A 10,821-nucleotide genomic window follows, 5' to 3' on the forward strand; every position below is an offset into this window, starting at 1 on the left:
AATATATAATTGATCAGGCTTTGCTAAAGAAAAATGCTAATTGATTTATGACAGACGTTCATATCATAACACCTCAGGTTGATTTCACTTTTTCACTTCAAAGTGGGGTAAATAATGTTAAATGTAGTTAAAAGGACCAGACTTCTGGTTTGAGACAAGCTTGGCGAAGATGCCAATAATACAAAATAAGTTTAAGCCTGCAACAAACCTTCAGTCTTTGCATTTTACCAACTGAACAAAGAGATATATTCATGCAAGAATATATTACAAAATACACGTCAGGCTTTTTAATTCCACAAATAACATTTTTCCTCTCAGTGGATTAATGCTACTGTAAGAACTATACAACGACTTTTTGGACAAATCACCCACTATCATTATCTATCCGTCTGGTTTGGGTTTGGATCGGCAAGCACAAGATCTTAAGCCAAAGTCTCGAGGCTAAATGAGCTAAAGATGTTTGAGGTGTCGACCAGCCATGACCGGAGTGTGATCAACTCAGCACATCAGCATTTTACATGTTTCATTCATGAAAAGCTTCATCATTTTGCATTAGATCAGTCACCAGTGTCGTGGAAAAACGTTGTCTTTGAAACACAAACCTATGCAGCTACTATTTGTATTATATATTTCAAAATATTAGTCAGAAACAATTGAGCTATTTAAGATTGAAATCCAGACAAGGAGCAACTTTCCCATTACTTTACAAGCTCGATCTTGCTTAGACCAAAACTTTAATATCTTTCAAGTTATAGTTACTGTCATTGGATAACTGAGAATGAACAACAAATGCTCAAGACTCAAAGTGCCATAACTTTGTTCCAAAGCCCCATTATTCCAAACCCTCAATTGTTCGAAAAAAGTCCTGTTGACATGACCGGAGACTCATTCTACCCATGTAAAGAGCCCAGAATCCCAAAAATAGATATGCATTTTTTAGAAATAGAAATAGGATTTTGTAAATGGTCCATTGGAAAAACAGGCCATTGGGAAAATGTGCCATTAGGAAAATAGCCAGGGTTTGTCTGTTAAACCAAAATATACCTAGGAGTCATTTAAAGATGGCCGCTGCTGAGCAAGTTTTCCAGAACACTGATGTGACGGCGCTTGAAGCTTTTATGTTTCCTCTAAATTCTACGAAGAGTTTCTTTTCAGAAGTGACATTGATCAATTCGGATTCATATTTAGACTTTATTCACAAGTTTCATTTCTTATTAAAAAAAATGTATGCACGGTTTTACAAATGAACTTTCCTGGGGCAGGTCAACCCAGAGTACAGTTGTATATACAGTATAGTTTCAGCGTAAAAATGATCGATATCAAAGTGAAGTGATATCCCATTTTGAAAAGAGACTCTTCTATTCAAATCACCTTGTTATTTATTTATTTATTTATTGAGTTTTTTTCAGATTGATTGCTTTATTTTATTTAAGATTGTTTTATTATTTTTGCACGCTTTAGTTGCATCCAGAAAGATTTTGAGCGAGACAGCTCTTTATCCATTTTGCACAGAGAAACAAAAAGAAAGGGGGGGGGGGGGGAGGGGCGCGTCTAGCAATAATGGTTTCTCGATACCCTTTCAAGTGGAAAACATTTGACTTCACTGAAGTTTTCTCACTGTATGAATCTGAGGAGTAATGATTGCCACAAAAACACGGTGTACACACAGGTGCATACAGTGTCACGAGGCCGATGTGAAGCAGTGTTTGCGCTTGTTTTTATTAAGATGAAGTGTCAAAGTGTGTGTGTACAGTCTGCTTTGATCTCAATATTTCGAACAACCTCTCTCTCTCTGTCTCTGTTGTCGTGGTCACCCGAGGGATCTTTACTAAGCGCTTTACTAGACTTTAGAAAAGTAACAAAAAAAACAAAAAAAATCAGTTTTACTGGCACCGTCTGGACTCTATTTCTACTAGATTCTATTGAGAATAGACAACCATATAAACTAGGTAAATACTTAAGACACTGCTGAACTCTGCTGCGAGGCGTATTTCAGGTTGCAGTTGTGCTGAAGGGCTTTTCAGTAGCAATAGACCCAGAGTGTGCCTGCTACATATGACCCCACACCCCAAGCCATGCTCTCATTGGTTGACTGATAAAGTGCTTGATTGGCAGACTGGTTGAGGCTTTGATTTCTTGACTGGCAGACTGAGTGATTATTTGACTGGTCGGTTGGCTGATTTATGAAATGATTCTTATGCTTTTTGATATTGAACGAGGTTCGTCCCCCTCCATCACCGCTGTGACTCTTCCTCGTAAAGTTGTCCAACAAACAGCACAGAGAGCTGATTGGCTGATTTGGTTCTCTATTTTTTACTTTAAAAGGTCAAAAAGCTTCAGATTTGCTAAAGACTGCAAAAAAAAAAGTGCATTTTGCCCCTTTTTTGGATTTAAGGGAATTTTTCTTGCAGTACTGTGAGGGGCCAATGGTGGAAATTGGCAGCTTAAAAGATTACTTATTTATTTATCAGTTACTCACCTAGTTTCATTTTAATGTCTGGAAGAAAGTTTTGCTTTTCTCACATCCTAACACGAACAAAGTTGTGTAGAATTGAAGTGTTGTGGCCAAGTTCAGCAACTTTCCAACTTTCTTAAACACATGCATTTGAACTTAAATCTTGCTATTCAAAAATCCTTCTGCACAGACAGTCTAATGCACAGACTTGCAGCGACCTGCACAACATAACACACAAGTTGAAGAAGAGTTTTAAATGATAAGATTTAAGTAAAATGCCTGTTTTGGGGAAATAGTGAGCATACAACGGGATAAATAAGACCTGGATAATAATGCAGGAAGTGTTTGCAAGTTTGTAAACATATGCTAAAGATTTGCTTTTGTTAAACCTGGACTTGATCTATTTCCATTTCCCGTTGAGGCATGTGGGAAAAGCAAAGTTTTTTCAAGAACGAATCGTAACACACGTTGAGTAACTGATTCAAATGGTCATTTTAAGGTTAAACTGTTCCACTATGTCTCACAATGTCACTTCTTAAGCAACAGCAGAGGAACAAAATGCACAACGTTGGCCTGCCAGTGTAACTTTAGTGAATCTGGAACTCTAGACTCTGGTTTGCACTGAGCACAAAAACACAGTCAACATTTACTGTCAGTATCAGGGCAGTACGTGGTACAACATCAGCTCTCCGTACATGAACTACACTCTGACGACTCACTACTGGCGGGAAAAACCTTCAAAATAACTCTCGACATGTCTGCGCAGGAAACGGAGATCTGTACTTTCTGTTGCGATTTGGAAGAATTAAAGCAAAAAAAATCTTATTTTGGAGGAAAACTGCCACCTTTGCTCTGAGCTTCGGGTCGGTCCATGTGGTGCTACCAAGGGGTTCGGAAGAGTCCAAATTAAGATTGGAGGGGGGGGGGGGGGGGGGTGTTAAAACACAAACTGAGTATCTCTGCTCCTTCCTGCCTTCTTTTACCCGTTTCAAAACCAAAAGCTGCTTTGTCACCTTCAAAATAAAACGACAAACATCTGCGGAATCAACACGGAGGAAATGCACAGAAAACAAGTTTCATTGTTCATTATTATTACTATTGTTACTATAAACTGTGTGATAAATGCAATACAACAGTTATGTAAACAGGCAGTGAGTGATGCTGTATCTAATTTACAGAATGAGGATAATAACGATGATGTTTTTACTGTTTTTCGTCGTCATTAATTTGCTTTTTTCCAAGCGTTCTCTCACTGCTTATTAACCACGTCGCCCGTTTACACTGAGCTGGTTTCACAACGGCTGTTCAAATCTCTCTGGCTTCATATCAGTTCCACAGAAACCTCATATCTCAAGAAAGATGCCTTTTTTCAGGAATGGAGGGGAGATTATGTCAAATGTTACCCCTCCTGACACCTCGTGAATTGTCCTTTATTCCAGCAAAAAATTGGGGAAATTCATCAAAAATGTCTACAAAAAGCGAGTGGAAAAATATAAAAAGTTGGAGATAAGAGGTTTCTAGAAACAAACGGTTTACTGTGGTTTTTGCTGAAAATGCAGATGCACATTATATTTGGAGGATGAAAACCTTGTAAATCAAATATTAATTCAATTATAAACATGTGAGTGTTTTCTCTCCATCACTGAGAACTGAATGCTTAAAAAAAGTATATTTCCAAAACAAGTTACTAGGTTTTCCTCCGACCTCTCGCTCTGCAGCCGTTGTTAAAGTTGTGTGAAACCTCAGTGTAAAGAGGGCGGACGCCGTGCCTCAGTGACCCCACCTTGGTGTTTTAGAGACAATAATAATAACTACAATGATTATGATATGAATATATATAAATATATATATATATATATATACTTTTTAGTACTTTGAGTTGAAATACTTTTTAGTATTTTGCAAATACATGTCTCTGTATATAAAAAACAAAAGCCTCCTGTAATAAATGAGAACAAAATTTAATACTGAAACTGTTGTGATGGCTTTATTTTTAAGGGTTGAAGTGTGATCAAAATCACTAAACATGGTACTACTTGTTGTTTGAAACTAAATCTGAAGGATGACCTAAACCTGACAGTTACTTTTCAGATTACAGTTATAAACGAAAGCCGTTTATCTGAATTTGAACGTTTGTGATTCACTGAAGATTTTACTAGATCTTAAGCTAAATAAACTCTTTATCTGAAAGAAAAAAATATATTTTCTGACATGTGAAAAAATAAATTGTTAAATATGTGAAAATGATTCGTTATATGTGAAAATGTCCCAAAAATATTTGTTGATTAAAGGATAGGCATGGGACGAATGTAAAAAAAAACATGTCAACAAACTATCCTTTATAAACTATCCGAAAAATGCTATCTAAAAAAAGGTTGGTAAGACATTGTCACAAAGCTGAAAACAGGGCTGTCTTTCTGAGAAACTCTGGAAAAGTGGATTCTTTTGAGATTTGATTCCGCAGGTACAAAGGGAATCTTCCGGATATCCCATGTTAGGTTTCAAAGGGGTTTTAGCTAAAGAAATTATTGGAAAACTGATAAAGATATCTCGTCTTCTCAGGTATTTGGCACTCAGTATCTCTCAAAGCATGCAGGGTAATATTGGGCCCTGTGGCAGATTGCTTTTGCACACCGCCTCGACTCTGCACGCTCGCCTGCATCCGTCTCTCTGCTGCTTCCGCCCTCAGTATCATTGTGTGTGTGTGTGTGTGTGTGTGTGTGTGTGTGTGTGTGTGTGTGTGTGTGTGTGTGTGTGTGTGTGTGTGTGTGTGTGTGTGTGTGTGTGTGTGTGTTAGAGCAGATTGAGGATGACACTTGAAGCTGCTGCTGCTTCAGGTCAACAAATTCCATGAAAAGACTAAAACCAACAGTGAATACACTTCAAAACAAGTGGTTTTGCCGTTTATAAGTATGTGTTTGAGTGAACTTAAAACATTTGTATTCATTCTAAACAATATTGAGAACACCTTCCCCAAATTTCAAATAAAAATAGTGTCATCTAAAGAAGTTATTTACTAAGAATGGCATCTCATTAAAGGAACATATCTCTAATGTCTTGACTTCGGATCGGTTGAATAATGCTAATTTAAAATCAGCTCTTTCTCCTATTTAATTGTCACAGTTGAGAAGCATAAAAACAATACAAATATGTATTTTCATGGATGACTTAAAATGGATAATTGGTACTGAATACATACAGAAAACAAGATGTCCTCTATGAACTGCCCTGTTGCCCTTGAGCAAGGCGCTGCACAGTGTGTGTGTGTGTGTGTGTGTGTGTGTGTGTGTGTGTGTGTGTGTGTGTGTGTGTGTGTGTGTGTGTGTGTGTGTGTGTTATATAACCCTATCTCTGGCCCCACACACACAGAGACAGAGAGGGTGCCAGAGTTCCTCAGCATATGTTGAACGGAGCATCCCCATCTGTCCTGCCAAAGAATCTGAGTACTCTCTTAAAGGAACAGTTAAGAGGTTAACAGGGTTATATGTCACACTGTTCAAAACTCACACCTAAGCTATAGATATTCATATTTAGGAATTGGGTTTATGTTATTGCTGGGCTAGAAGAAATACTACAATGATTAATTGATCATCAAAATGGTCAGTCATCTTAAATAATCTATCTATATGTTAGGTGTAAGAATCAGGCTAACAAATTGGTGAACTGCCCCTTTAAATGAATCGGCGACAATATTGTTTGCATTGATCCGTAACAGTAAATTACCTGATCAATATGCACTTCTATTTAATTCGAAATATCCCTGATTGACACACACTGCACATATACACAAAAGCTCACACACATTTATATACACATAAACAGAGCCACTCTGCTGACCTCAGCTGACACCTGTCAGTTTGTTTTAAAAGTTGACTTCTGGACCACAGGGACATACACACACACACACACACAAACACAAACACAGATTGGTCTATCTGTTTCTGTGGGAAGGGAGGGAAAACACCCTATGCAAGGTCGCGCGTGTGTGTGTGTGTGTTTGAATGGTTATACGATCTCATTATTTAAATTTGCATTACACAAATCGGGATCTAGGCTGGTTCATAGTGCAAAGCTTACATTGTGTCCCATGTTCTCTCCACTTGCTATGATATGAAACAGTGATAGTTTAATGCAGCGATCAGTTCCTTCTTGCAGCAAAACATGTGCCACTATTGACGTGATAAAAATAACCTTAAATTGTAAAGAACATACTACTATTTGGGGGGGAATTTCAACTGTTGGTTCAAAAAAACAAGAAGAAATCTTTGTCCCATTTTTATTTCCTTCTTCTTGTTCATCTTCCCCATCTTCTTCTTCATCTCTGGGTGTGATCGTTCTGACTTGCCCCTCTCTGCTGGTTAAGATCAAACAGTGACAAAAACAAAGACACATGCACACACACACACACACACACACACACACACACACACACACACACACACACACACACACACATAAAGTATATGCAGGACAGTTGCTGATGCAGCATACAGTCTGTGATGTCATGTGTTTCTTTAAGGGCTTAGTCATGAAACACACACACAATCGCTATGACATAAGAGGTGTGTGTGTGTGTCTGTGTGTGGGTGTGTGGTTCGTTTTTATTCTACAGACTGTCTTGGATGGAAATTAATTACCATGCCTCTGTCCTCCCCTTCCTTTGTAAGAAATGTTTGGGAGTCCCGTGGGAGACCTTTACACAAGTGTTTGTGTGTGTGTGTGTGTGTGTGTGTGTGTGTGTGTGTGTGTGTGTGTGTGTGTGTGTGTGTGCCTGTGTGCCTGTGTCTGCCTGTGTGTGTGTTCTGCATCGCCATGGCAGCATGGTGTTGATGAGGTCCCATGGCGGGCGAGGTAGAAAGAGGAGTGTGTTCCATGACCTCTCAAGAGGGACCTCAAACACACACAAACTTCGCTTGTGTCTTGAAGAAAGACCGTCTAACTGATGGCTAAGAAGAGATACAAAACCACCACAAAGAGAGGCGGAACAACTGCCAAGCGATGCAAACAGGCACAACTACAAAGAGACACTCAGAAAAAGACACACAATGAGATGCAGGAGGACCAACAAATAGGTGCAAAACAACCACAATGAGATTTAAAACAACCATAAAAAGATACGCAAAGGATGGCAAAGAGTTGCAAATGACAAAACAGATGCAATCACAAAGGTAATGATTCTGAAAAAGGCATTTCATTGATGATATCAAGGAAAGCAGGCTGGAAACAAACCAACAGTGTGCTGGCGAGTCTTACTTCTCCCAAAAAACGACAAAAAACCTGAAAGGACAGAAAGACAGGAAGGAGGACTGAAAGAGAAAGAGTTGAATGTCAAGCCCACACTAATTGTTTCTATTTTAGAAAGCGAGCTGCTTTCAGACTGATTTAAGGAGTCGGTGTAAAAGTGACCTAAAAACAAAGCAGAGAGCCGGCTGACGCTCAGTGATAACACACACTAACACACACACACACACACACACACACACACACACACACACACACACACACACACACTCATATGGATACAATACTCATTCTGATGCAAGCTACCCAAAATATTGATTATCTTTTGCATTCATCCTCATTAACTATTATCATAATTTTCTTAATCATCAGCAACACAGTCGAAAAGACAAGAAAAGGCAAGCCGAGGAGAAGGAGAGAAACAAAGGTAAGAAGTGGGCAAATAAATGGCTCCATGGTGCAGGCAGTGGGGCCAGTTTCTAGCAGTCAGGACGTTTTCTCCACTGGAAAGCCACCCAGGGACCTTTTCATATATTCACCTCTTGAAAGGGACCATAGACGTTAAGATATCATGTTTTCTCCACTAGAAGATTATCATAGATGATATTTATTCATGTCTTCTGCACTGGTAGTGTGCCACCAAGGGCACCCTAGAGGGCACGTTATCACATTTTCTCCACTGGAAAGGAACCCTGGAGGGCAATCTGTGATGTGTTCCCCATCTGAGGGTCAACTGCATCATGTGTTCCCCATCTGAGGGGCAACTGCATCATGTGTTCCCCATCTGAGGGGCTAGCTAGATGGCAGGATATCATGTTTTCTCAACTGCAAGGTCCCTCTAAAGGGCACTCTATTATGTTTCCCCCACTGGAATGTAACTTAGAGAGCCCCTTATCATGTTTTCTCTGCTGGATCAGGACCCTTGCGGTCGTCTTCGGGGGTGCCTTATCACATTTTCTCCAGATGAAGAGCACCCATAGAGGCCACTGCAACACCATTTATCCACTGGATGGGCACCGTGGGTGATTTGCTAATGAGCGGGAAATCTCTTTTGGAACATTAAAGCATGGAAACATGTCAGTAGAGGCACAAAATACAAATATGAACCTGAAAATGAACAACTGTTTCCTCTTAAAAACACCAGAGTAAGAAAAGATAAAAACCATAAAAGGGGACACCTATTGCACTCTTCTTTGAGACAAGGTGGGAGGAGGATAAAGTATAAAATGAAGATGGAGTGGGGTTTTCTCATCACACACTAAGTGGGTTGGTATTTGTGTGGAGTTATACTGCCTCCTGCATCAGGACTGAGGTACTTGCTTCCTCTTATTCGCCTTTATAGCAGAGACTTATATCAGGAGATACTGGGTGAACATTTTAAACATGCTTTTGATATTATTATTTCATCAACACGCAGACACATTGTTACTGTAACAGCTGATGACCTTTATACACTATTATCAAAGTATAGATTTATATATAACGATAAACTAACAATTGTCTAGTTTGTAAGCTTGTCAAAGTCTCATACATTTTCTTTGAATACTTAAAAGAAAATGATATACATACCAGGCTTAGTTATGTTTTTTCTTAATAGAAGAAACTATTCACACCTCTAATGAGATTTAACAAGGCTTCTCTCAGCAGACACAATATATGTGTGTGTGTGTGTGTGTGTGTGTGTGTGTGTGTGTGTGTGTGTGTGTGTGTGTGTGTGTGTGTGTGTGTGTGTGTGTGTGTGTGTGTGTGTGTGTGTGTGTGTGTGTTTGCGTGCATGCGTGCGTGTCTTTGTTGAGTGGTTAATCCCTGGTTCATGGGTGGCTGGTATGTGACACACGGTCTTCATTAGCAAACTGAGTGTGTGTGTGCGTGTATAGTTTGTCTGGTCGTATGAGAAACATTGTGTGTGTGTGTGTGTGTGTGTGTGTGTGTGTGTGTGTGTGTGTGTGTGTGTGTGTGTGTGTGTGTGTGTGTGTGTGTGTGTGTGTGTGTGTGTGTGTGTGTGTGTGTGTGTGTGTGTGTGTGTGTGTGTGAGCACTGTAACACCTGTCAGTCTCTATAGCTTCTTTCAGACATCTAAATTAGGCTCAGCAACAAATATGTTAACTGCAGTTCTTCAGATCGAGAAGATATTGTGTTATTTTATTACTTTAATTAGTCAGTAATATGTAGGGAATTTGACATGTATCCCAGTTTTCTTTTTTAGTATCCCAGGAATCATGATGCTCTGATGCAGCTAAGACACTTTTTGAGGAATAAAATACGTAAAATATGGAAATCAAAGATTGCACAAATATAAAGTCCTTTATAGAGTTGTTTAGACAGTATAGTCATTTATGCAGTCCAACAATTCAGACCCTTGATAACCCTGAAGTTCACACATTTCCTTTAAAGATTCAGAATACATTTTGTTTTGTCCAAATAATCTAATTGGTTTGGCTTTCTAGATGCTTAAAATGTATTCTATGTCTTCTCTGTAAAAAGATATGTGAGAAATGCAGTAGAACATTACACTACAAACAATTCAGAATAATAAAGTGATGATACACAATCATTTCGATGGACGAGGGACTGTCTAAAAGTTATACCACAGCGCCCTCTGCAGGATAACACTGCTCTGTACGGTTTACATAGAGTTTGCATCCCTTTTGTCATAGATATACTTTTTATACACTCGTGACTCGTTTCGTCAAAACTGAATATTTAGTTGCACCTGTCATATTGCAATTGTCATTTTAAGACAACTATTTTGTTTTTTAAATTCACATTTCATCTTGAGTAAACTCATACTAAACTTTTGATATAAACACCGACCATTATATGTTGTTACATGCACAGGTGGAAAATAATACATGCAAACTTAAACACAATATATTACATTTATAAACATTCTAGTAAAGTAGGACGGTAAATACTGTAGGAGGAGCTGCTCACTTTATGTACCTCTAATTAGATTTGATGATAATGATTTGTCTTTATAATGCTTGTAAAATAATTCAAAGTATTGAATATGTTTTTGTATACTTCAATGTGATGTTTTTTCTTATAATGTGGTTTTATTTCTTCTTTTTTTATTTATTATGCCATTGAAATGTAAACTAAAACATATTATTTAATGCATTAGG

The sequence above is a fragment of the Trematomus bernacchii genome, unplaced genomic scaffold (genome assembly GCF_902827165.1).
Source record: "Trematomus bernacchii unplaced genomic scaffold, fTreBer1.1, whole genome shotgun sequence".
NCBI lineage: Eukaryota > Metazoa > Chordata > Actinopteri > Perciformes > Nototheniidae > Trematomus > Trematomus bernacchii.